Consider the following 26413-nt stretch of genomic DNA (forward strand, 5'->3'; position numbering starts at 1 on the left):
TAGTAAATTACAAATCATTATTTGTCACAACTTATGACTCCTTAAATGAAATATTTATGCATGAAGCCCTAATATTTTACCAACTTCTTGAAGGAGGTGGTGACCCATAAGCAAATGGAAAGGGGTCTCCAAGGTACCCTTTCCCCTTTGAGAATGAACAAAAAAAATATTTTGAAGAGCAGCCAGTGGCCGCGTGGACCACTGCCTAATCTAAAACATTTCAACTTCTAAGTGTAATTTTCTTTTTTTTAAATGCATATTGTTTTCCTTTACTGAAAACAGGCTGATTTTGGTTTTTAAAAATTGCTTTGTTTAACAGCAATCATAGACATGGTGGTCTTCTGACCCCAGCAGGACACCACCCCTGTGATGGCAGAAATTCTTAGTGTGTTGCAAATCGTGACTTGCCTCATTCATTTACACAAGGTAAGTCAATTTGCGACTCAAATAGGATTCATGGTATATATATATGCATATGTATATATATTCTTTTGTACAATAGGAATGATGAATTTCTAATTGTGATTCAGTAGGAATTGCAATTTGGAAATCTCAATTCCTTAGTTTTTTGTAGATGTGGCCCCATCATGGCTACCTCATCCAGACACCCCTACAGGAAGTAGCACCATCATGGCTACCTCATCGATGCATCTCCGACAGGAAGTAGCACCATCATGGCTACCTTATCCAGACACCCATACAGGAAGTAGCACCATCATGGCTACCTCATCGATGCACCTCCGACGGGAATTAGCACCATCATGGCTACTTCATCCATGCAGCCCCACAGGAAGTAGCACTATCATGGCTACCTAATTGATGCACCTCCGACAGGAAGTAGCACCATCATAGCTAGCTAATACGTGCACCCCAGCAGGAAGTAGAACCATCATGGCTACCTCATCCGTACACCCCCGCAGGAAGAAGCAACACCAATGGTTTCAACTACATGAACACTGTCACTACTGGAAGCATTTGCAACAGAGCCACTCAATGACTCTTCCTTTCATCATTGGCTAGCAAAATCATGACAGGTGATGCCGCCAGTGGCAGTCCAAAATGCACTACAAGCATGAAACCCAGCGATGCTCACTAGTGTTTCAACTCTGGTTCCCCAAGACCTTTGAGCATGGTCTTAAACATCACAAAACATAAGAGAAGGTGAAAGAAGTGTCAGTGAAGTGCATGTGTGTGGTTGCCATTGAGTTACTAAAGGCACATGGCAACTCGGAGGTGAGAATGAGCTACTCGAACATGAGTATGTGGATCCATGGAAAAAGTAGATCATGTGGATGAATATATGAAATGCATTCATCACATGCCTTGTGAAAAGAAGGCTCCTCCTGGAAGATGGAACGTGTGAGCATGATGGATAAGAACAAGCTTAGCTTGGCCTTGTTCTTTTAAACATTACCACCCACCCCCTGACCTCCAGGTGTTCCAATTGGCAATTTCATATTATGTGCTTCAGAAGAATAAGGTGGAACCGTAGCAAGAAAACAAGCAATAGCTATTAATGGCAATCAATACCAATTTAGGTATGTATGGGCTGAATTTCTTTTTTTGTCAAATTGCTAAAGTACAGTTTTTCACAATACCTTCATATTCCTGGAGACTGTAATTAATAGTAGTTTCACCCTACAGGAGTAAGTGGGGGAGAAAATGAGCAGCAACATGACATTTCTGTTGATTTACACATGATGGTTAAAGAGGTTGCACAGATAAAAGACATCACCTTAATGGTGTCATCAGTGCTGTCTTCAATGATGTTAAAGAACATGGTATGAGTAATGTTGAGTGTGAGGTCATAAGCAGCTCTGCTAACTATAACTGGTGAATTTATGTTTTTTTTTAGTTCAAAACGTTAATGTTGTCATTGACAATTTCACCTAACTATAACGTTACTTTAACCTTAGTTTGTTAAGTATATATATATATATATATACATATATATATATTTATATATATTAGGGGTTGTTTTTACTCATTCCAGGTTGGCTTGGACGGTATTTTACCAGTCCAAAGCTGTAATACTGTGCCTGGAGTGATAAATGCCTTTTGTCATTTTACAGCTCGGCAAGGTTGACACTGTGTCAAACCTATGCTTAAAGACTTTGCTGTACAAGTGGCAAAATACTTTGTCACTATCTAGCTCGACGTGGATAGCACTGTGCTGATCCTATGCTTAAAAACTTTGCTAGATAAACAAATATTTGAGGTGAGCAAATCTAGAGTGTCGCTGGTGTTGCAGGGAGCTCCTTACTAGAGCTGCTCTCCGCCTAAACTTGGGAACTTCCCAGAGCTCTCTATTCTTTTTTGCACACATATATATATATATATATAGATATATATATATATATATCTATATATATAGCTATAGATATATATATTGTATATACACTAAAAAAAGTTACATTACTGAACATGATGTCATCAATGATGTCATAAAACAGAACGTCATGAGTGATTTATTATGGGAGGTGACAAACAGTGCCTGGCGGGGGGTCAAGCTGCAGTTAGCTCTGCTATCTGGTGAATTTCTGTGTTTTTTTAGTTCAAACATTAATGTTGTTATTGACATATTCACCTAAACATAATGTTACCTTAACTTTTGTTTCTTCCAGTGAATTTCTAAGGTTTTAAACAACAACAGATATTTTTATCACTACCTAACTATAACATTTCTTTAAGCATTGTATTTTTAGCATATATATATATATATATATGGTGCTATTTCTCTAACTATATAATACCTGACTTTGATCCTGCCTACTTGGACAATTTGTGTTAAGTAATAATATGCACAAGGTGCTTAGTAAAACCTGTATTTCATGGCCATCTTCTTAGACAGTAACATAATTCAACAAATGAATCTAGCCAGTAGAACACAGTAGAAAAATACAGCAGCATTGTGAACACATGAATCCTTTTTGTACCATGCTTACATAGTCCTTTGTATTACAGTAATACCATTTAACCTTCGGATCAAGTTTAAGCCAATGTTTTTCAATAAAAAATGGATGTGGGTTTGCCTGGGTTGTAGCTTCCAATAGTTGTGAATGTGGCAGCTATTGTGATGCTTCAAGTAGCCCGGAAGCCAAGCGACCCGCGGTTCTATGTTTGCACAATGCTAAGAGGAGCAACCTCGCTCTTGAACCTGGCAAGTGGAAGCGGTATTTCCGAAGGATAATGGGCCTAGTCGTGTATTTATGAATGGTATCTTCTGCTCAAGGACATTCAGTGCTCCCTCAGGGAGACAGTTCTGCTGAAAGTAACAACGTTCTGTCACGTGGTTAAGCTCCATTGACTTGTATGGAAAAATAGTGCATATTTACGGACCACCTGGATCATGGTCAATTGAAATGACAATTTTCGTTGATTCTTTTGATGTGCTGTTTACTTTGCATTAAACCTTAAAAGGACTTTCAGCTGCTCAACATGTTTTTTTTTGCATCCACAGTAGATGCTAGAGATCTGCACGTTAATGTTGATGTTAATAATACTTACAGAGCGCCCCGCAACTTAAAAGACAACCTAGGTGCTGGTGTAACAAATGAAAAGGCAGGAGACTGAAAATACATAGAACGTTTATTGCGAGAAAAGCCAAGCCTTTAATGCTTACTGAAAAGGCAATATTTGTTTCAGCATTAACTGGGATAGACAAACAAAGCTTTGGAACTGGAAGACAAGGAGAGAAATATTTTTGGAGGTATTCTCGGCCATTACAATTAGATGCCTGATGAAAGAATCCCAAGGACGTAAAACTAAGGCCCATATTTGTAGGAAAATGACAGAGCCTGATGCTGCGCCAAAATTGGCAGCGCCGCGCTCCATCATTTTCACAATGCGGGGATGCGCCAAATTTAATTGAATACGGCACACCCCTGTGTTGTCCCCTGTGCTGGTGCTAAATTTACCTGCAGGAAGGTGTCCCTTTCAGCACATAAACAATCACTAATGGCGCTTTGAATGCAGCACACACAGAAGTGCCAAAGTGTAATTTTCAAATGATTGTTTATATGCAGGAAGGGACACCTTCCCGCACATAAAGAATACATTTTGTCATTTTGCTCTTTCTATGCGTGCTGCAGAATGCAGCACACATAGAAAAAGCAAAAAAATGAGAAGGAATGAAAGTACTCCTCCTCATTGTGCCTTGCTAATGCCACCCCTGGGGTGGAGTTAGATTTTGGAGCTGCCTCAGGTTTACGAAATCTTGTAAAACTGAGGCAGCATCAAAATGCGATGAGTGTTGCTAAGGCATGCCCACAGCAACACCCATTGCACGCCTCTTCCATGCAAAGGGCTGCTTGTGAAGGGGTCATATTTACAGGGTGGCGTTAAGCCACAAAAATTGGCTTAATGGAACCTTAAAAATACAGCGCAGGACATAGCGCCACCGGAGCGTCATGAAAAGTGACGCTACGGTGGCACTAGGGGCTCATAAATATGGCCCTGTTTCTCTTAGAAATCAGGAGCCATTGTAAAGTATGCAGAGATGCAGATGCAGGTGATAGCTGATGCCACTGTAGACCACTCGTGTAGCCGTGTTGTGAGCTTGCTGAAGCCATTTTATCGACCAGCAGGCAAACCAAGAAAATGAGAATTACAATAGTCTAGGTGATTAAGAATTGCCATTTGAACCACTAGTAATCGCGCCTAGGGGGAATTTTGTGCAAAAAGCATAAAAAGAGAAACAGGTGTCATTATTTTGAACTGCAAAGTCAATGACAGCCTATCATCAAAACAAAACTCTAAATTGTGAACACTGCCTGGCGGTGTGGTGAGGCTTCTGATAAGACTGGCCAGAAACTGCTCGGAATCGCAGATGAAAAACTGTAGTCAGAAAAGAACAGGACCTCAGTCTTGTCTGCTCTAAATTTTAAGGAGTTGTGTAAAAACCAAGAAGCAACAGCCACCATACGATTATGAAACACCGCACAATGCCCCAGCACTGTGTTTCCAATGGAGATTAAAATCTGAGAATCATCAGCTTAATTCATGAACCTGACCCCAAACTATCATTTCAATGGGGTCAGAAGGTGCATATAAATATTAAAAAGGATAGGGCTAAATGAAGAACAAGGAATGCACCCTGCTGCAGGGCCTTAAACCGAGAACACAAGGCGGGCAAGTGAGCAGTCTAGTACCTGGGGCCCAAAAAGGACTAAAGCCATTGAAGAGCTGGTTCCTAAAGCAAATCTCTGCCAATCTATTGAGCTAAGTATCATATGATACTATGTCAAAGGCGGCAGACAGGTCTAACAACACCAGGCTAGAGAATATCTTTTAGAATTGGCATCTGTGGTTGGTAGTCAGGTTACCAACAAACACTGATCAGAAAAAATAGGAGGAAGAAGGCAGAAAGTTTGGGGATGACCCTGCAAAAAGGGCCAGGTCCAACAATATCCTTTGCAATTGTTTGAGGGTCATCAAAAACAAGACACTAAGGAAGTTTCCATTCCGTGAGCTTGGGGGAGAGAGAGCCTAGTTGTACTGTGTTCAATGTGTTATGCAGCTCTGTAAATCATGAAATTTGTCTCATTAGGTGGTCAGGATTGCGTGGTCTGTATTAGTATTCTTTATGAACAACCATGTTTTTTACCAAATATCTGGTCCGCAAGATTGTATGATGGATTAATTCCAAATGTATAAAGGGGGTTTATGTAGACAAAGAACTGGTAGGATGAATAGGATCCAGTGGAGACCCTGATAGAATTGGATATTTCCACTAAGTGATCTAGGGTTAAGAACTCAAAATTGCAAACACGTAGAATCTCTGCATCAGGTGCCACATCAGGTTCCACGGCTATTAATCTGGTTGTAGCCCCAGGGACATGGCTTCCTGGTAATTTTGAGTCTACACATTTGGAGAGACCATCACATAACTTGTGTGAATGTGCAAAGATCTGAATAGAGTGAGAAGGAGCAGAAAGAGGATGGACTACTGAAAAAACCTCCTTAGAGATGTTGTAGGTTTGTAGGTTTCAAGGAAACATATTAACAAAAATTGGCCTTAGTTCATTGTACCAATTTTCATAAGACTTCAGTGCTGCCTTTAACGCAATGTTTGCTAATCTACTCATCACAAACTTCCAAATGTTTTGCATCCAATTTTAGCTTCTCAAATCATTATCCCCTATTGAAAAATTGTTTCCTCTTAGAGTAAACCTAAATTTCCCATTTGATAATTTGGCCAATGAGTGATCATTAGTGGTCTCCACTGCTTTTGGTCACAGTACCGGACAGTTCAGTATGACCTTAATTAATCTGAAAATAAATAAATCAAGTGAACAATGTAACCACAATCCACCAGCTTTCCAGGAGCAAAGATTAGATCAACCATATGTCCATTTTGATGTGTACTTGCTGTAACATTTGTAAAAGCTCTAACACGGGCGATGTACAAACAAAAACCACCACTTCTGAATTTTTGGAATCTCTGTCCAAATATTTAATTCACACAAAGATAAAAAAAGTTGCAATTAACTAATAACAGAGCTAGAAAATTAAAAACATTTGTAGAAATTCTAGGAGGACAATAGCATAAAATACCTCTAATTGAAGTCTGAGGTAAAAGTGTGATTGTGAAGCCTATCATTTCTGCCAAGGACAACAGTCTCAGCTTTAAAGGCCTCTTCTTCAGGCAATCTTTAAAAACTTTAAAACAAATAGTTATCCCATCACCCCTTTTATCCAGGTGTGGTAGGTGAAAGATGTTACAGCCTTCAGGATGTGCATGGGTGAAATCAGGAGCGGATTCCTTCGATATCCATACTTCAGTAATAAAATAAATACTATAGCTTAGTCGTGGCATGGACGGGCACAAATGGGCTTGTCTTTGACTTGTTTGGTGCACCTGCTACACACTCCATCTACCCAGATATGCTGTAGGCAACCTTGTTCACCAAAATGGTTACCGGTCGGGTATACTTTGAGCACAGGACAAGTACCCAACATCAGTCTGTCAATGAGAAATGTGTCCCAGACAGACCTTGGCGTTGTATCTCTGGGCAGTATGCCTGGGCAGTATAACTCAGTATTTCTGAGTATTGTGTGGGTTAGCAGAGCTCAAGCTAAAATTACAAAATAGCCCTCCCTTACCATCCATGCTTCTCCACTCGCCCTCTTCCCTCGCCCCCAAGGCCCTCAATTTGTACCTGTCATAACCCACAGAGATCCTACTTTCTTTTTCTCGTGACATCTTCCAATTTGACTCATTATAATTTCTCACTGCAGATATCACCCCCCTCCCAACCCAGAGATTGCAGCTGTTTCTTCTGTTATTTCATTTATAGTCTGACTTGTTCTGTTGCCCACACCAGTGTCAAGCAGTGGAGTACCCCCTCCGACCTAAGCCCCCTTCCACTCTTCTGCTTTCAATCAATGCAAAAAGGTATGCCAGGCTTTCTTTACAATGACAGATATATTCTGTAAATAAAACCGCACTCCATTCCTTCTTTATTCCTGTGATGCTCACACCTTGTTCAAATGATGCATTGCGCTATAAATGCTATGGCATCTGATGAAGCACATCTAGTAGGGGAATATTGCTGCAGTCGGTTTCCACCATAGCTGAGCTGCAAAACACTTGGAGTCATCGACATACCGGGGTGACTTGTATTATGATGAATATGCCATATATGCCTAGGATTGATGTAACTTACAATATTTATGTGACATCCTTTCTATCATTAATGGATGATTCCCTTTGCTCTCTATAACATTAATAGGACACCAAGGGGATACTCTATAGTATTAAATAAAATGTCTCTAAAATGCAGCCAATACTTGAATTTTGTAGATTCCATCATTAGTGTCATTTAATTAGCTGATTCTTGTGTAGTTGATGCATTGTTCATAATCTTTAAAGTCACTGCCCTGCACTTGACTTAGAGACAAGTGGGCACCTTACAACGGGAGGCTGGCGTCTGATGTACATGCAGCAACGTCAAGTTGCTCAGCTACTTTTTGTCACCTGCCTGTCAATTTTGGGTGCCACCCACGTAATAATAGATTGCACTGCAAAATGATGTTCTTTCGCAGTGTGTTGCAGAAGAGCCTGACCAATTAATATTAATTTGAGATCTCAAAACAAGAACCAAGATTACCAGCTGCTAACTGGATAAAATCCAACTATCTTTGGCTCAACAGCAACAAAATGGAAGTAGCAATCTTCAGCAAGAACACCTCCCCGTGGGGGTCCAACTGATGGCTGGGTGAAATCAAACTCACATCCAGAACACACACTCAGAATAATCATCAAACACAAACTGGACATGACTGCACAAGTCAACATCATCACTGCATCCTGCTTTCACACCTTGAAGATGCTGAGGAACATCTTAAAATGGGTCCTAAGCAACAGTGGAAAAACTGTCACTCATTATTTTGCTTGGATATTTTTATTCATTTTTATACAGAGAGATAGATATACAAGTCGTATTCAACAATCACAGTTGGAGAGCTAGAAATTGCAACGTCCATGGCATAGTGCTCACTTCAACCATGCTAGGTGATGAGAACATTTGCATCTGTTGACAGGTAAGATGTACAAGTAGCATCGAGGAGTTGACCTGTTAGGACTATATAACAACACCCGCCTCCAGCCCACGGGGTTTTCTCAGCTTGCAAGACATCAACACATTTACGCAGCAGGCAGCTGTCATTTATCATACATCAAAGGAATTAGGATTCAGCATAATTCTCATATACAATGATATAACAACGCAACAGTAATCTTGTTCAGAATCCTGTCCCCAGCCGGCTCCCCTGCACCCCCACCCAACACCGTGTCAGTTCCCAGTTACTAGGTCGCGGCTCGACCCTCTGCCATCAGCGCAGTGTCCACATTCGCTGCATCTGTATCAGGCCCTTGCTCTTGTTCCCGCAGCTCTAGCAGCTTTACTTCCCAGCTAGAGGCCAGGGTAATTGTATGCAATCCCAAGCTGTCTTCCCTCCGCAGTGCCACCCCTACGAAGGTGGTGATCACAGAGAATCTGGTTGCTTGAATCCAACTGTACAAGTAAGACTGATTTCTGGGCCAAACAGCCCCAGGACAACTTGCCTGTCAGAAAGGCCTTCAGCACTTGAAGACTTTTGACTTTAATGAAGAGTCGGAGTGAGACTTCTGAGTCTCAAACTACTAGCGGGAATTACCCTGAATGTCTCCTATAGTGAATGAGGAAAAACAATGCAAATGGAGAGATGGGAGTAGCACTCAGGGACCTGCCCAGGTAACACTAGAGGCCTGAACTCAGGGGCATGTGTGTATTGTTTGTGAATGTCATATTTTACTTTGAGTTTGTATTGTTATAGCAGTTTCAAAATCTGCGAAATGTGCAAATGTTGTGGGAAAATTATTTTAGATAATTGGCGTTCTAAAGGATGCATAGAACTGCAAAAGTCATTTAGTAGTGATAATAATGCTATGGATTTTTATGCCACATTTTCACGTTTGGTGCCATTATTTTTCAAATGAATGCAGCTTCTACTGTTCTGCTCAAACCTACTCTGGCTCATTCTGCGTCCTAAACAGTGTCCCGCTGCAAATCTTCTCCCCTTGTTTCTGTGGAGCACCGTGCAAATTACAATGTTAGTAAGCATATGTTGTGAATAAAGCTTCCATAGTGTACCCAAAGTATCAGACGTGCATATTCTATGAACTATTGTTAAGAAATGTTTCATTTGTGTGAAACATCTGCAGGGTGCTCAGGTAAATTATTGGGGTTCTACTCCACCAGTATAAAAATGCTCCTTTTTTCATAAAAAACAAGTATTTGACTGACAATCATTTATTTCTTCAGCTGAATATTTTTATAGTTGTGAGCCTGTGTTCACTGCCTTGTGTCTATGCCCCCCACCCCCTGAGAAGCCTTAAACTTCTCGACCTGCACCATCAGTGAGAGTCAGGTGCTGAAGGGGTACTTGGCTCAGTTTTTCAGGATCCTTGGAACATCAGGAGTAAAACACCTGAACCCCTACAGCTGGGCCTACTAGATTTTACTTGCCCCATGGCCCTCTGAATGGCGTTCTGATCGATTGAGTCAGAGTTCTTGGTTGTGTTAAAGAAGGGATTTTTTGAATAGGGGAATCAGAACTCCCCCAGAGATGCTCATTATTGAGTCAGAAATTTCCATGCAGCATAGTCCACGATTCTGTGAGTTCTTCAGTCGATTTTGAAAGTTCTTACAGATTCCATATGAAGCCAAATCAGAATAAGAAAGACAGGGGTGGTTTGGTCAAAACACCCACATCCCGGAACCAACCTACATGCAGCTTGGCAGACTGCCTTAAGTGAGACACTCTGAATCCTTGCAGTACAGTCTCACCAATCCTCTTGATTCTACCACATTAATTGAACATGGAGGATAATACAAGGCCATTATTCAGGATGTCGAGGTCACATTTACAGTATAAGATATTTTGCCTCCTTAGGAAAGCCTTGTGCACATCCTTCATATCCTGGGGGATAGTTATCTCCCTTAGACTGTGCCTCCTCATCTGGAGAACACTAATAATTGTTTATGGAGGTAGCTGATCCTGGTACCAAGCTTGGGCACTAGAAGTAGGAAGAAGGGGCTGGTGCAGCATCCTCAACAGAACCATGTTGGAGTTCAGAAGGCGAATGAGCAAAGAAGGGGCATTTACATTTAGTTTTTATTTTGTCACATTTGCTGTGCATTCAAAGACAAAGGTGAACTGTCAAGCAACATCGCCTGACAAATTGATGCCAATTTAAACCCCCAGGCACATTATGGGGGTTATTCTAACTTTGGAGGAGTGTTAATCCGTCCCAAAAGTGACGGTAAAGTGACGGATATACCACCAGCCGTATTACGAGTTCCATAGGATATAATGGACTCGTAATACGGCTGGTGGTAAATCCGTCACTTTTCTGTCACTTTTGGGACGGATTAACACCTCCTCCAAAGTTAGAATAACCCCCTATATGACTGGTGTCTCAACTTCCCCTCACCTTGCCATGCAGCAAGGTTATTCAGGTCATTGTGCCTGCCAACTCAGCCCTTACCAGTCCCTTGTCCAGTCCTATCTGGAGTGGGTGCTCAGGTCCTCTGTTAACGCTGATCTGCTAGAATGTATCTGACTTGTTGTCCAAGCTGAACTATGATGACTGGATTACCTATGTCACAGAGTTTGACTTTATTCTGTTACAAGAAACCTGGTGTTTGAACCACTTCACCTGAGATGGGTATCAGAGTTTTTGTGTGTCCGTCTGTAGATTCTACATGGACAGAGCCAGCAGGGATCTAATGCTTCTTGTTCACACCACATGCCATTGTAAGATCTTTCCAGTGTCTACAAAGCATGCAGAAAAACACATTTTATGGGTGGTACACCCCAATCAATTCATCATTTCCATTATTAACTTTTATAATTATGTGGGTCCCTCTGGCAACATCTGTAATATCGATGAGCAGTTTTTTATTGGGCAATACCTTCATAGAAGGTTTTTTTATTGTTTAATCATTTTAATATTATAATTGAGAGGGATTTGAATGCGAAGCTGGACTCGAATCCTACAGTGCTTCAGCCATTCCTGGTCTACCAGGCAGATTGCACATCTGGGCACTCCCATTGCAGGGCCAATCCTTGTAACACTTTGGGCCTCATTCCGACCCTGGCGGTACAAGACCGTCAGGGCCGGGGGCAACAGAAGCACCGCCAACAGGCTGGCGGTGCTTCATTGCCCATTATGACCGCGGCGTTAAAGCCACGGTCAGAAAAGGAAATCCGGCGGTTTCCCGCCGGATTTCCCCTGCTAGGGCAGAACCTCCATGGCGGCGCTGCAAGCAGCGCCGCCATGGAGATTCCGACCCCCTTCCCGCCATCCTGTTCCTGGCGGTTTTTACCGCCAGGAACAGGATGGCGGGAACGGGTGTCGTGGGGCCCCTGGGGGCCCCTGCACTGCCCCTGCCACTGGCATGGGCAGTGCAGGGGCCCCCTAACAGGGCCCCAGGGAGATTTTCACTGTCTGCATTGCAGACAGTGAAAATCGCGATGGGTGCAACTGCACCCGTCGCACCCCTGCAACACCGCCGGCTCCATTCGGAGCCGGCCTCTGTGTTGCAGGCCCTTTCCCGCTGGGCCGGCGGGCGCTAACTTGGCGGGCACCCGCCGGCCCAGCGGGAAAGTCAGAATGGCGTCCGCGGTCTTCTGACCGCGGAGCGGCCATTTGGCGGTTCCCGCCAGGCGGGCGGCGTCCGCCGCCCGCCAGGGTCAGAATGACCCTCTTTGTCTTTTTTTGGAAATATTATGAATTTCAAGCCAGAACATTTTTAAAACCTGTTCTTACATTTTGTGAGCTTCACCAAATCAAACCCACTTTCTTTTTACATATGTCATTGAACACCCTGGTCTCTTTTAATGTTGGAAACTTTTTAAAGTCAGTACAAATGCAAACTTAAGACTGTTTGATTTGCCTTTTTAAATGTATTTATCCTTTTCAGTAATTTATATTTATGTTTGTAATGCTTTTATGATTGTTTTTAGTAATCAAATAGAGCTGATTGGTTTATTGATTGATTGGATACATTGATGTTTATTCTTTTAACAGGTAGAATGGTGTTTACTTTTCTTTTCCTGAATACAAAGTGAGAAGACTTTCTAAATGAATTATGTGACAGTCTTACTGGGGTACAGGAAGTTTGAAAGGGAAGGCAGTAGGATGTCAATTTTATTCCAACACCAACATGAAAATACCTGTAAAATAGTTGTATGAATATTTCGAAATATACCACCCATTAGGAAAGCACACACGAGGCACATACTTTACAGTTCCCAATTGTGATAAAGAGAAAGGGTTCATTAGGAGCAGTACAAATCAGGATACTTGCTAAAACCCGATTTCCACATATGATCGTATGGGCACTCTATAGTTTTTTGAGTAAAACATGTGTCTGTGAAAATGTAGTGGCACATTCAGTAGAAATGTAGTGTCTGTGAATGTAAGAGCACTATGGTTTAGTATACGTTTGTGACTGTGTGCTCCAAAATGCACCACAAGTGCATATTTCACCCTGGCCACTCTCCTGCTGGATGGCAGGGCTCTTGTGCATGTCCTTTGTGTGATGATTTGACTTGTTGCAGTCACTATGACTTCTGTGATGTAATATTGACAGCAGCACCAGGGATGAGTAAATCAGCATCCTCATGGGTGCAGCTTTGGGGGTGGGGGAAGCTTTGGGGTGTTACACTCCCTAGTAAATGTACTTGGTGATAAATAGTTGGGTACAGGTGCTTTCAGTCATGTATGGTCAGGTAAATTTTAACTTTATGTGCCAGCGTGATTGTTGGGAAATCTGAAGCTCACGCTCACAGACCAAGCTTTGCCCCTGAGCATCCTAGTGGGTTCTATCCAATGGGTTCTGCACAGAACACTATTCACTGAACCGCAGGGGTACCCAGCAAGCACCACGGGTACCAAGAGAAATTAGCAAATCAGCATCCTATTGGGTCCTATACAGTGGGTTCTGCACAGAACACTATACACTGAACCGCAGGGGTACCCAGCAAGCACCACGGGTACCAAGAGAAATGAGCAAATCAGCATCCTATTGGGTCCTATACAGTGGGTTCTGCACAGAACACTAGCCACTGAACCACAAAGAGCAGGTGTACACAGCAAGCATCACTGGTACCAAGAGAAATGAGTTAACAGAACACTATCCACTGAGCCACATAGAGCAGGTGTACCCAGCAAGCACCACTGGTACCAAGAGAAAAGAGTAAACCAGCAGCCGACTGGGTCCAATGCGGTGGGTTCTGCACAGAGCACTATCCACTGAACCGCAGGGAGCACGTGTACACGGCAAGCAACACTGGTACCAAAAACATGAGTAAACCTGCATCCTAATGGGTCCTATACATTAGGTTCTTTTCAGAACACTGTCCACTGAGCCACAAGGAGCAGGTGCACACAGCAAGTACCACTGGCATGAAGAGACATCAGCATCCTACTGGGTCCTATACAGTGGGTTCTGCACAGAACACTAGCCACTGAACCACAAAGAGCAGGTGTACACCACTGGTACCAAGAGAAATGAGTAAACCAGCATCCTAGTGCATCCTATACAGTGAGTTCTGCACAGAACACTATCCACTGAACCACAAAGAGCAGGTGTACACAGCAAGCACCGCTGGTCCATCAACAGTGTAGCTGCTGCCTTATAACATTGTATTAGACTGAATAATGACAATTTGCAGCACAAGATGAATCCATAGACATTGTCTACTTCTGAAAGAATAATTAGGATCATTGTGCTTACCAGTTGGGGTGGTTAATAGTGGACAGGTTGTCCTCAAGGACCAACTGTGCTAATAATCAATTCCTAAAGTTTGGTGCACAAATTGAAATCCTGGTGAAAAGTGACTCTCAATTTCTTTGGATCTTTGAGCGGTGGGGGTATTAGTCCATATAGACGTGTTCTACAACAGAGGGTTCAGATAAACATCTGCTTTGATGGACTAAGGGCCTCATTACGACCCTGGCGGGCGGCGGAGGCCGCCCGCCAGGATGCCGCCCTCCATAATACCGCTCCGCGGTCAGAAGACCGCGGAGGGTATTATGAGTTTTTCCCTGGGCTGGCGGGCGGTCTCCAAAAGACCGCCCGCCAGCCCAGGGAAAAACTCCCTTCCCACGAGGATGCCGGCTCGTAATCGAGCCGGCGGAGTGGGAAGGTGCAACGGGTGCTACTGCACCCGTCGCGTATTTCACTGTCTGCTACGCAGACAGTGAAATACTAGCGGGGCCCTCTTACGGGGGCCCCTGCAGTGCCCATGCCATTGGCATGGGCACTGCAGGGGCCCCCAGGGGCCCCACGACAATCCTTACCGCCATCCTGTTCCTGGCGGGCGAGCCGCCAGGAACAGGATGGCGGTAAGGATTGTCAGAATCCCCTCGGCTGCGCAGCGAGCTGCGCCGCCTTGGAGGATTCTTAGGGGCAGTGGAAAACCGGCGGGAGACCGCCGGTTTTCCCTTTCTGACCACGGCCAAAGCGCCGCGGTCAGAATGCCCAAGGGAGCACCGCCGGCCTGTCGGCGGTGCTCCCGCCCCCGTTGGCCCTGGCGGTTCTCTACCGCCAGGGTCGTAATGAGGCCCTAAGTTGTGTCTTGCTGGTGCACGAGAGGAATTTGTTGCTCAAATAAATAAAATAAACTTTTAGAAAAAAATGTAGTGCTAGTGTAGAGGCTGATCAATAGCCGTCCTAACGGATGTTGGGCCAGATGTACGAAAGCATTTAGCATTTCATGACAGAATGAATCACAAGTTTGTTCCATTAGGAATTGCTAAATGTTCTTTCCATATTTACAAAGGTTTTTAGGGAATCGGAAAATGGTATTTCTGTATAGTAGAAATCGTATTTTGCGATCCCCAAATAGGAAATTGTAAATAGAGATTTCCTAAGCAGACGTACAAAACATTTCCTAAATGTTAAATGGGCATTTAGGAACTGCAAATACCATTGACTCCAAGTCGATGGTAACCATGTGCAATTTTTAAAAATGCACCCAAAAAATGCATTTTTTTAAGTTACAAGTAGCTTTCACATCCCCTAGAGCATTTGTGCACTTTACATATGCACAAACTGTTTTTGAGGTACATCAAGGGGGGCCTTAGGGCCACAGTCATCCTTGGTATTGCATTTCTAACTTGCGAATTCCTATTAAGAAGTCTCAAATTAGGAAATGCAAAACCATTCCTACCTATGGGGAATTAGGCCCATTGGAAGGAATGGTTTAGCATTTCTTTAATAACTATTCTCAAATAGTGATTCCTTAGGAAATCAGTATTTTTGAACAATCTATTTTGCATTTCCTAAATCGCGATTTCTAAGAAGTCGCTATTTAGGAAATGCAAAATGAGAATTTCGTACATCTAGCCCAAGACCATTTTTCTGTGCTGAGTGTCACAGCTGCTCACGGATAATCACTGGACCATCTGCTCTTAATGTTGGGCAAGTCCACCTTCAAGTGAAGAATCCAATGCTTGTCCTGCCTTCCCTCCAGCAGTGCCCTCCCTATTGTACTGCCCACTGCTTTGCCTCTACTCCGGCAGATGTCAGTCCACATGATACCTTCGATGCTTGAAGTGATTGTAGGGGTTAGCATCTTTACACACCCAGGCATCTACAAGCACCCCCCTCCGCCTCCCATTACCAACACAGTCAATTGGGTGACATTACAATCTGCACATGGACACCCCCCATACTGGGCCGCAGCTTGAGTTTGTTTTTGTGTTTCCATCTATAATCCATATTTTTTTAAGTTTTATTTGTATTTATATTTATATTCATCCAGATGTACTTTGTCTGTTAAAATACATTTGCAGTTAGTGCGTTTGCTCATATATTTAAAAATAACTTTTCACTCATGTAGGGATAGCTGTAGATGTTTCCCTACATCAGTCAGCTATCTACAACACAACAATGTTTTCCGTTCAGTTTTGGTGACCTCAGTGTAATTTTACTTACTGTCCATTGTCCTTAAGCCTGATCTAGTAGACTCCAGAGTGATGCAGTAGCTTTAGTAATACTCGTTGTCACAAATAAAAACTGTGTTATTCTAGAGGTTCCATGGAGTTTGTTGCAGGCTGAGGGCCTCATTCACAAAGGTAAACTTAGACGGTTGTGTAAGTTTACGATTTTTTCCAATTCATAAAGGAATTTTACAACTAGTACCTTTACCATGCAAAAGTATACGTTTCCCTGAGTTTGGTGGAATCCGACAAGAGGGTGGGAGGCTTTGGTGTCAGGGTGCTTTAGGGAAGGCTGGCGTGTACCTTATGTGGCACAGAAGTATACAGAAGAGTGAAGGATGAAATGCTTGAATTAATCTCAGCCACCGGTAATCACTCGGGCCCATCCAAATCCATGGTTATTCTGCACACCAAAACCTCACTTTGGACCCAGCTATATGTAAATCAGTCTTGACCCTGCTCCATTAGGAGCTGTTCAGCCCGAACCAATGGCATAACGAAACTTGAGGGCCCCCGCTGAAAAGTACATGGAGCCCCCCAGACTTACTCAGGAGCTCTCAGGCCCAAGTACTGTGCTGGAGCTCAGGGCCCCTCGCATCGCGGGAGCTGCGGGGATCGTTTGTTAAGCCAGTGGCCAGAACTGCTAATCCAGGTCCTCGATGGACCGGAACACAAGCAATTTAGGACCAGTTTCAAGCTTTCCATCCATCACCTTGTTTTTGCATGTACCTTATGAGGCTTCATGTGCTGTTCAGTGTCTCCAGTCTGCACCAATGTTTAGAGTCCAGTTCTGACTCCAGTTGTGTGTCCGGTCACACAGTGTGACACTTCTTCTCAATCTGTGTGTTTCCCAGTGAGTAATATCCCTTCCATTCATTAGTATCTCCCTTTGGTGTCACCATGTGTCCTTTCTCATCCCCTAATGACACGTGCATCTCTATGCCAACGCTAAAAAGCATTGGCAAAGCTAACCGCTGGGCCTTGAAACCACAGAACTATTGGCTGTGCCAGTGCTTGTTATCACTTTGGAGGGAGCGTCTATTCTGTGCACTGGGGTCCCTGTCTGTGCGATATTCATCCTAATAAATCCGCGGACACTGCGCTAAACCCTGATAAAGTGGGAGCCTCCCACATGTGCCGTATATCCAGGATAATAACTCCTAGCGCCCGAGAGAGTCTTTTATTGCATTTATATTGTCTGCAGAAAGCACATCACCCCGGGCTTTGTGGAACAGCCATAAGCTTTAGACGAACACAGAAACCAATCTTACATTTAGAAAAGTAACTCTAAGCATGAAAGTGAACGACTAAATAAAACCCAGGGAGAATCTGCACTGAATATTACCTTTGTAAGAACAAGAGTCGCGGAATTTACTCTCAGGGATTTTAAAAGCGAATTAAAGCATCCACGCATATGCAAATTGATGCAAAATAGCTCATAACAGAGACTTATAAGGAAGATAATGTGTCAGGCATGCTTCCTCCAATAGGATCCCAAGGACACTTCATCCGAGAACCCTCTTCCAAACTTGTCGTCTCTTACAATCAATGTTTTGGAACATATACAGTAGGTGAGAGAGGAAGCAAGTGATCGATGCAATACATGAGTTAGTGAATGAGGGAGTGAGGTAGTTAATAAGTGAACAATTGGCCAAGTGAGTGAGTAGGCGATAGAGTGAGTAACTGTGCGAATGAGTGAGTAAGGTGAGTTAGCGAGTGAGAAAGCATGTGAGCTATTGGGCAAGTGGGTGAGTGAGTGGGTGAATGAATAAGGGATGAGTTACAAAGTTATTAAGAGATTGAGGAGCGAGTGAATGATTAGGTGAGCAAGTGAATACATGAGTGAATACATGTTTGGGAAAGTAAGTGAATGTGCTGTTGCATTATTGTGTTGTGTTGGTTTGCAGCTTCATCCTATCACTGTTACGTTATTGTGCTCTGGGTTTGCGGTGTTTTTTCAAATGTTGTGTTGTTATGTTGTAGTGTTTTCATTGTATCTCTAATCTAGCCTGCTTGCTATTCATGTTACATATCACCAGACCCACAGATCAACTTCAGTGATACAGTGATAAAGGTGTTTGTGCTAAAAACATCACAATAAACCACTAACAACAATCCTGTTCCAAGAGGCAGGCTGAATGAATTGAGAAAGACATAGAGGCCCTCATTTAGACACTGGCGGTCTTCAGACCGCCAGACTTGCGGTCGCAGTCGGACCACCGCCAAAGCGGCGGTCCAACTGCGACATTACGACTGTGGCATTACCGGCACGGTCAGACCACCTGCACCGCCAGCGGTCCCAATCCACCAGGGCAGCGCTGCTTGCAGCTCTACCCTTTGGGATTACGACCACTCTCTCGCCTGGCGTTTACATGGTGGTTCCACTGCCATGTAAAGGCTGGCGGCAATGGGCTGCTGGGGGGCCCCCTGGCCAGCCCCCTCGCACAAATCACTGTCTGCTTTACACACAGTGATTTGCACGACGGGTGCTAGTGAACCCAATGCACAACAGCATTGCCGCCGGCTCTATTCTGAGCTGGCATCAACCCAGTTGTGCGTTTCCCTCTGGACCAGCCGGCGAAAACTGTCTTTCCGCCCACTGGCCCAGCAGGAAACTCATAATAGGGGCTGCTGCATAGGCGGTAACCCGGCCGCGGGAGTTTGGCGGGCAGTCTTTTCCGCTCGCCAAACTCATAATTAGCGTCAGACTGCTTGAATCAGTGACTGCAAGTGTTAGCTCACGTTCACTTCCCTGTAGGAGCCCATCCGAAGCTGATCCCACTTCCTGTCACTGACATGTAAGCATCTTGTGATTTTACACTGGAGACTCGGTTGGACATAGTGAAAGGACATAACGACTGCTTTATAGGAGACAGGGCAGCTGTAGATTTATGAATGAAATGCTTCTTTAGTTCTGATCACACCATATCATGACCCAAGCCTCATTTTCTGGATGCAACATGTCTTGGAATAATCCAGAATTAGGTGCATATTTATGAAGAAAGCACACAGTGCAGCAAGTCACCTTGCTGTGCTGCATGATAGAGAAAGGGTAGGGGTGCACCTTACTTAAAATTGTATGGCACATACCTGGCTTTTCCCTGCGCTGGGGCATAACGTGCTGCCTAGGGACAACACCGGCACACTGGCACAATGGTGCAAGAGTGTCTAAATTGCATGCAGGGTTATTTTTGTGAAGGAAGGGGCACCTTCCTTCACAAAAAGAATCCTGAGAGCCATTTTCCTCTTTCTATGTGTACTGCAGAATGCAAGTCTTCACTAGCCACAGAACTCATGGGAACCAAGGTGGTCTCAACCAAAGGCCATGGGGCACTCAGCACCACAGGATGCCATCCACGCGTCAGCAGAATCACAGCCCAATTACCTTCCGTGGAGCAGCATGTACAGGAAATGTGACGGGCCCTCCAGCCTCAAAGCCGGTGCCCCTGCTTCCAGTACCAGAACTGGACCCTAATCCCATCTGGTACTCCAGGGACATAGACTGGAACAAAGTAGTCCTAATTTTTGATGGAGAATGCTTGCAGCAGCCTCCAGGAACATTTCAAACCTAAGAAAGATCCAGTCTAAACTTCAGTGAGCAACAAGCACCGCCTGGAAAGTAGAGGGTTTCTCTTCAGCAACTGACCGTGATTAATTGCTTCTGTAGCTCCACTCACCTTATAATCTGCTTGCTATGGTGCAAACCTAATCACTCTCGTGTTCAGAATTCCCCATTATTGATTTTTAGCGCCTTTTTCCTTAAACCGGGTTAATGTGACAAAAAATCAATTTTTCTTTCTGCCGGGTTCTTCGTTGACAGCGTTACATGTTTCTCGAACTCCCCTGCTCCCTTGTCCCCCCCCTCCCCGCATTCTGGAACATTCCAACCAATCTAAAAGAATTGATTGACTGCTTGGTGCTGAGTTTGCAGAAAGAAAGAAATCCGGCCTCTTTTGTTCTCAGTTTGGAATGTTATAATGTGCTCCTGCAAGAAAAATATACCAGCAGTTTTAGCTATGTACGATTTAAATTCCGTAACATTTGGATGTTTTCTCCATTACCTAGAATCATAAGACACAATTGAGCTTATTTTATTTTATTTTAAGCTGAATTTATGTAATTATAGTTGATCTATGTGAGGCACAACATACAAAGATCTGTTTATGACATAAGGGTTTGTTTAGTGTATGGCATGCAGCCTACCGGTGACAACTTCCTCCACCCTGATGGATGACCGCCCATCATGTTTAGAGATGTCCACCTCCCTGGAGAAGATCTCTATGTTGTAGAGGAGCTGTCCTTGAGGCACGTCCTCTAAAGTCATTAAGGTTTGGCTGAAGGAGCCACCATGTTTAATGCATCCACTCAGCAAAGATTTTGTTTTTCAAAAACATCCTTCAAAGCGGCAGTGACAGAAAAGACAATTTGGTTTTGAAAACCAAAATAATTTTCACCCTGATGCAAGGGTGGCTCCTCCGCCATGGCGGAGGAGCGTCACTCCCACTGGCTAGGAGCCAGAAGAGAAAAATAAAATTGTACTTAAAAATCGTTTTATTTTTGAGCTGCTGGCTCAGCCAGATTGTGATGGGAGGGGCGTGGCTGAGCCAAGGGAGGTGGAAGGGGGGATGAGGAATTGAGTGCATTAAGTGCGCATGTGTGTTTGGACAGCCTAAGACGGCTGTCCAAACCCACATTCACAAGGAGATTTCTCCAGCCTGGCTGTGTACACTGCTGGACTGGAGTAACTGCACAGACCCCAGGGTTGTGTCTAAGTGGCAGTCCGAGCCACTCAGACCAATCCTTATGCTGCTTTCATGCTAGCTTGAACATGAAAGCAGAGCCAGGATTGCTGGGGAGCCTGTTCTGGTGTCCCAGTGAATGCTGGGATACCAGAACATGAAAGGAGGACGAGCAAGGCAGCAGGAGAGGATGGCGGCTGCGACGAACAGTAAGTCATTTTTTTTAAAAGGTATTTCTCCCCCCCTTTCTACTGATTTCCATTAAAAGTATGTGGACTTCATATTGGAAGGAGGAGGGAACATGGCGGCTGACTAGTGGCCGGTCGGGAGCCACTGCCCAGGGAGTCTGACACCAAGGGCGAGAAATAGTAGTAAAGTTCAGCTTTTTGAGCTAGGAGGGGGCCCCCTGTGAGTTTCTGTGTCCTCCTTGAGGTTGGCCGGGTGAATGGTGGCTCCGGGGATGCCGTGCTGGGCTAAGGCGGCAGGGGTGCTCTGGGAACTTCATGGAGCACTGTGATTTCTGCCACAGCAAGGTTACATCAGGGGAAGCCCTGGCGGAGGTAGCACCAGTCATGACTCCCGGGGCAGTGAGATAATTATCGAAAGAAAGAACACAGAGACAAGGTTTGCCGAGGTTAGAGACAGCACGCAGTACTGCCCGTTAATGGAGATTGTTGGACGGTGGTCTCACGGTGAGCTTCGTCCAGGTACTTAAAACCGGGATCCTGCAGGACAGTGTCAACAGATGCATTTTAAGGTCCCGCAATTCCCAGTGGGAAGTTGGAGAGGACGACGCAGAACCAGATCTATTGTTACTATGGCCCAAATGTGGATGATATCACCCCTCTGTCACATCGTTTCCCAAATCTCCTTCACTTTAAAGCTCCTTCCATCTTAGGAGGCTATTTTAATGTCTTATTAGACAACACTCTTGATAGATCTTCAGTGAGCATACAAATCAGTTCCCCAAGGATGAGGGCATATTTGTTGGATATGGTGGAAAATTTTATTTTGTGTGGCGTTCAACGGAGTATAAAAGGGAACTGTATGGAATATACCGTCCATAGTAAAAAGAATGGACTTTTTTCAAGGTTAGACAATTTTTTGTGGATAGAAAGAAAATGGAGAAAGTGATGGGAATAGAACATCTCCCAATTCATTTATCAGATCATGCAGCTTTGCAGTTAAAAATGTTAAACTGAAGAATGTATGGGAGGAAAGGAGGTGGACGTTTGATAGGAGGACTTTGTTGAAGGCAGAGTTAGTTGCTAAGATACTACAACAGTCAGAGGAGTTATTTTCCTGGAATTTGATATCTGCTTCAAGGCATGTGCTTTGGGATTAAGGCTTGGATAAGGGGGGATCTAAAAAACATATCGGTATATTGGGTAAAGCAGGAGAAATTACAATTTTCTGAAACAGAGGGAGTGTTAGCAAGAATGGAAGACGTATTCAAAACTAATTTATTAAATGAGGCAGGAAGGGTAAAGATGTTAGAAGATCTGGAGAACTTGCAGCTAAAGATCAGAGTTAAGATAATGGAAAGAGTTTTACAGCATTGGGAATTTAGTAGAGCATGGGATGTTATACATGGGGAATGTTGTGGGGATCTGCTTGCCTGGAAATCAAGGATGGAAATGGGACAGAATAGTATTAGGAAGATTATGGTTTGAGATTCAGGATGGTTACTGAAGATAATAGTGAGATCAAAGCCTGTCACGACTTACGTGCTGCTTTACCCTGGAGGCTGCAGAGCGAGTGGCGTGGATCCTGTTCTTGAATGTTCGGCCATGGCCCAAGTAGGGGCGACTCTTTCTGGTAGCCACTGAGCTGCAGGCAATGGGTACAGCAAGAGCAGGCCATGTCCCTCAGAAGTAGCGCCAGAGGGAAAAAATCCCTGAAAGGGGAAAAAACCTCCACAACGATAGGTTCCTGCAACAGGAACAAAAAAGAAGAGGTAACAGCAGGAGCAAATACAAGAAAATACACTGGAACTGACGAGAACCAGCACAGGAATACAAGGAAGCAGGAGCGAAGACACCATCCAAACAGAAAGTATTGCAGCGCAAGGAGAGAAAGAATCACAGCCCTTAAATACCAACAAACAGGAAACGACCAACAGGAAGTAAAAGGACACCATCTTAGATAGGGTACATAGAACAGAATGGACTACGAACCATAGAGAATAGGGAACAAGGAATGCTGGGAAGAGAAGGGAAGAGAAGGGTAACATGGGAAGGGGAAAAAAAACATAAAGGAAGGCACAACCAGATGTCCAGAGAAAAGAAGAAAAGAAGAGAAAAGAAAAGGGAAAGAAAAGAAAAGAAAAGAACAGGTGAGTGGGGGTCAGACCTGCTTACACACGCGGTGCGCTGAAAAAGAACGAGGCCCCATGCCCAATTTGGGGCCTCTTAAAGTACAAAGCAGACTGCGGGCGCTGCGCGTCTTAGGAACGCGTGCTGCGGCCCGAGCCGAATGTTCGGGTTTGTGCGGAAACAAGCAGTGAAAATGAAGAATCAGAAGAGGTGCGTGAACAGAATATGCATCTTCCCAAGAGCATACACTGAGAGGGTAACCCTTCCAATGAATCAAATACTGAAGATGCCTGTGAAAGATAAGAGAATCACAAATCTCCTGTACCTCATATTCAGGCACATCATCCACTAACACAGGAGGAGGACAGGGAAACTGACGAGAGTAAGGATCAGGTACATAGGGTTTGAGCTGAGAAACATGAAAGACCGGGTGAATCCTAAAGGTACGAGGCAAGTAAAGACGGACAGTGACCAAATTAATTAGCTGAAGGATTCGGAAAGGACCATAGTAACGAGGTGTGAACTTATTCTGAAAAAGGCGTAAAGGTAGAAATTTTGACGAAAGCCAGACTTTATCCTGAAGGTGATATTCTGGAGCATCCCTACGTTTCTTGTCTGCTATTCTCTTCATGTATCTCTTGGTGTTCAACAAGTTAGAGCGAATCAATCTATGGATCTGTAAAAGTCATCTGGAGAATGAAGTAACAGCAGGAAGAACAGAGGTAGACTGAGGAGTAGTAGGAAAAGAGGTAGGATGATAGCCAAAAGAACAGAAAAAAGGAGTGACCTTGGAGGCACTATGGACAGAGTTATTGTAAGAGAATTCAGCGATAGGGAGGTAAGTGTTCCAGTTGCTCTGAGTAGAATTACAAAAGCAGCAAAGGTACTGCTCCAATCCTTGGTTGAGACGTTCTGTCTGTCCATTGGTTTGAGGATGGAAACCCGATGAAAGTGCTACGTTGATACTCAGTGTCCTACAAAAATGTTTCCAAAACCGGGAGATGTACTGAGGTCCCCTGTCAGATACAATGCTGTGTGGAAGTCCATGGAGACGGAAAATATGATGGATAAATATCTGACTTAGTTCTTGGGAATTAGGTAGTTTTTTCAGAGCAGTGAAGTGAGCCATCTTAGTAAAGGAATCTATGGTGACCATAATAACCCGGCTTCCTGCTGATGGAGGTAATGAACACATAAAATCAGTAGAAATGGTGTGCCAGGGAGCCGGTGGAACAGGTAATGGTTGTAGTAATCCCGTAGGTCTGGTACGGGGAATCTTTACTTGAGCACATATGGGGCAAGCCTGAACGTATCTTTCGACATCTGATTTCCAGGTAGGCCACCAGAAAGATCGCGAGAGTAATTCTTGTGTGGCTTTAATGCCTCTATGACCAGCAACTGGTGAATCATGGCACATTTGTAGTGCCTTTTCTCTGACTCCATTAGTAGGGAGAAACAACAAGTTCTTATAATAATAATACCCTTGCATTTTACATATGTTCAGTTTTTTTACTTCGTGATCAGACAGGTTGGAATATTCCAGTTGTACCTCATCCAGGAAAGACTGAGCTACTCCGATGATTTTACTGGGCTCAAGTAGATACTGTGATGGGGTAGAAGTACAATCTGGATAACGGCGAGACAGAGCATCAGCCAGAATGTTTTGGGATCCAGGAATATAGGTGACATAAAAGTCATACTGACTGAAGAAAAAGGCCCAACGAGCCTGATGACTGTTCTGGCATAAAATAATTACGTAAACATTGTAGATTACGATGGTCTGTTCTCACCTCGGAGGGCTCTTTCGAACCCATAAGAAACTGTCTCCACTCAAGGCAGGCTGTTGTCAGGGCTAACAACTCCCTTTCAAGTACTGAACGATGGTCTGTTCTCACCTCGAAGGGCTCTTTGGAACCCATAAGAAACTGTCTCCACTCAAGGCAGACTGTTTTCAGGGCTAACAACTCCCTTTCAAGTACTGAGTAATGTTGTTCCGACGCAGAAAGTACATGGGACAAATAGAACACAGGATGTTCAAGACCGTCATCTTCTTGTTGTTGGAGTAAGGCAGCTCCCATGGCTCTTTCCGAAGCATCTGTAACAACAATAAATTGTTTGTTGGTATCTGGATGCCTCAATATCGGTGCCTCAGTGAAGGCCTTTTTTAGACTCTGAAAAGCTTGTTTAGCCGCCCTGGTCCAGACGAAGCCTTTCCTTAGATTTTCCTTTTTTAATGCTTGAGTTATGTGACTGGTTTGTTCTGCAAAGTCTAAGATGAACTGCCGATAAAAATTAGCCAATCCTAGAAAACATTGTGTTTCCTTAATAGAGGAAGGAGAAGGCCAATCTAGGATGGCTTGTACCTTTTCTTGGTCCATAGCTATGCCAGTGGGACTAAGGTGATATCCCAAATATTTGACTTCGGTCTTGTCAAACTCACACTTTTCCGGTTTGCAGGACAGTTGATGTTCCCGGAGTCTTTGGAGGACCTGTTTAAAGTGAGAGGAATGAAGTTCAGGACGTCTAGAATAAATAAGGATATCGTCTAAATAGATGACGACCGTATGGTTCAAGAGATCAGATAATACGGAATCCATAAATCTCTGGAAAATGTAGGGGGCACTAGTAAGACCAAAATGCATAACTCTGTACTCATAATGACCAAATGGGGTCCGGAAAGCAGTTTTCCACTTGTCTCCTTCTTTAATACGCAAAAGGTGGTAGGCTCCATGAAGATCCAGTTTGGTAAATCGTTGAGCCCCTGTGACTGCCTCTAGTATATCCTTAATGAGGGGCAAAGGATAACGGTCTTTTATAGTTATTTTATTTAGCCTGCGAAAATCCAGGCAGGGACGAAGATT

This window comes from Pleurodeles waltl, chromosome 11 (assembly GCF_031143425.1).
Source record: "Pleurodeles waltl isolate 20211129_DDA chromosome 11, aPleWal1.hap1.20221129, whole genome shotgun sequence".
NCBI classification, from domain to species: domain Eukaryota; kingdom Metazoa; phylum Chordata; class Amphibia; order Caudata; family Salamandridae; genus Pleurodeles; species Pleurodeles waltl.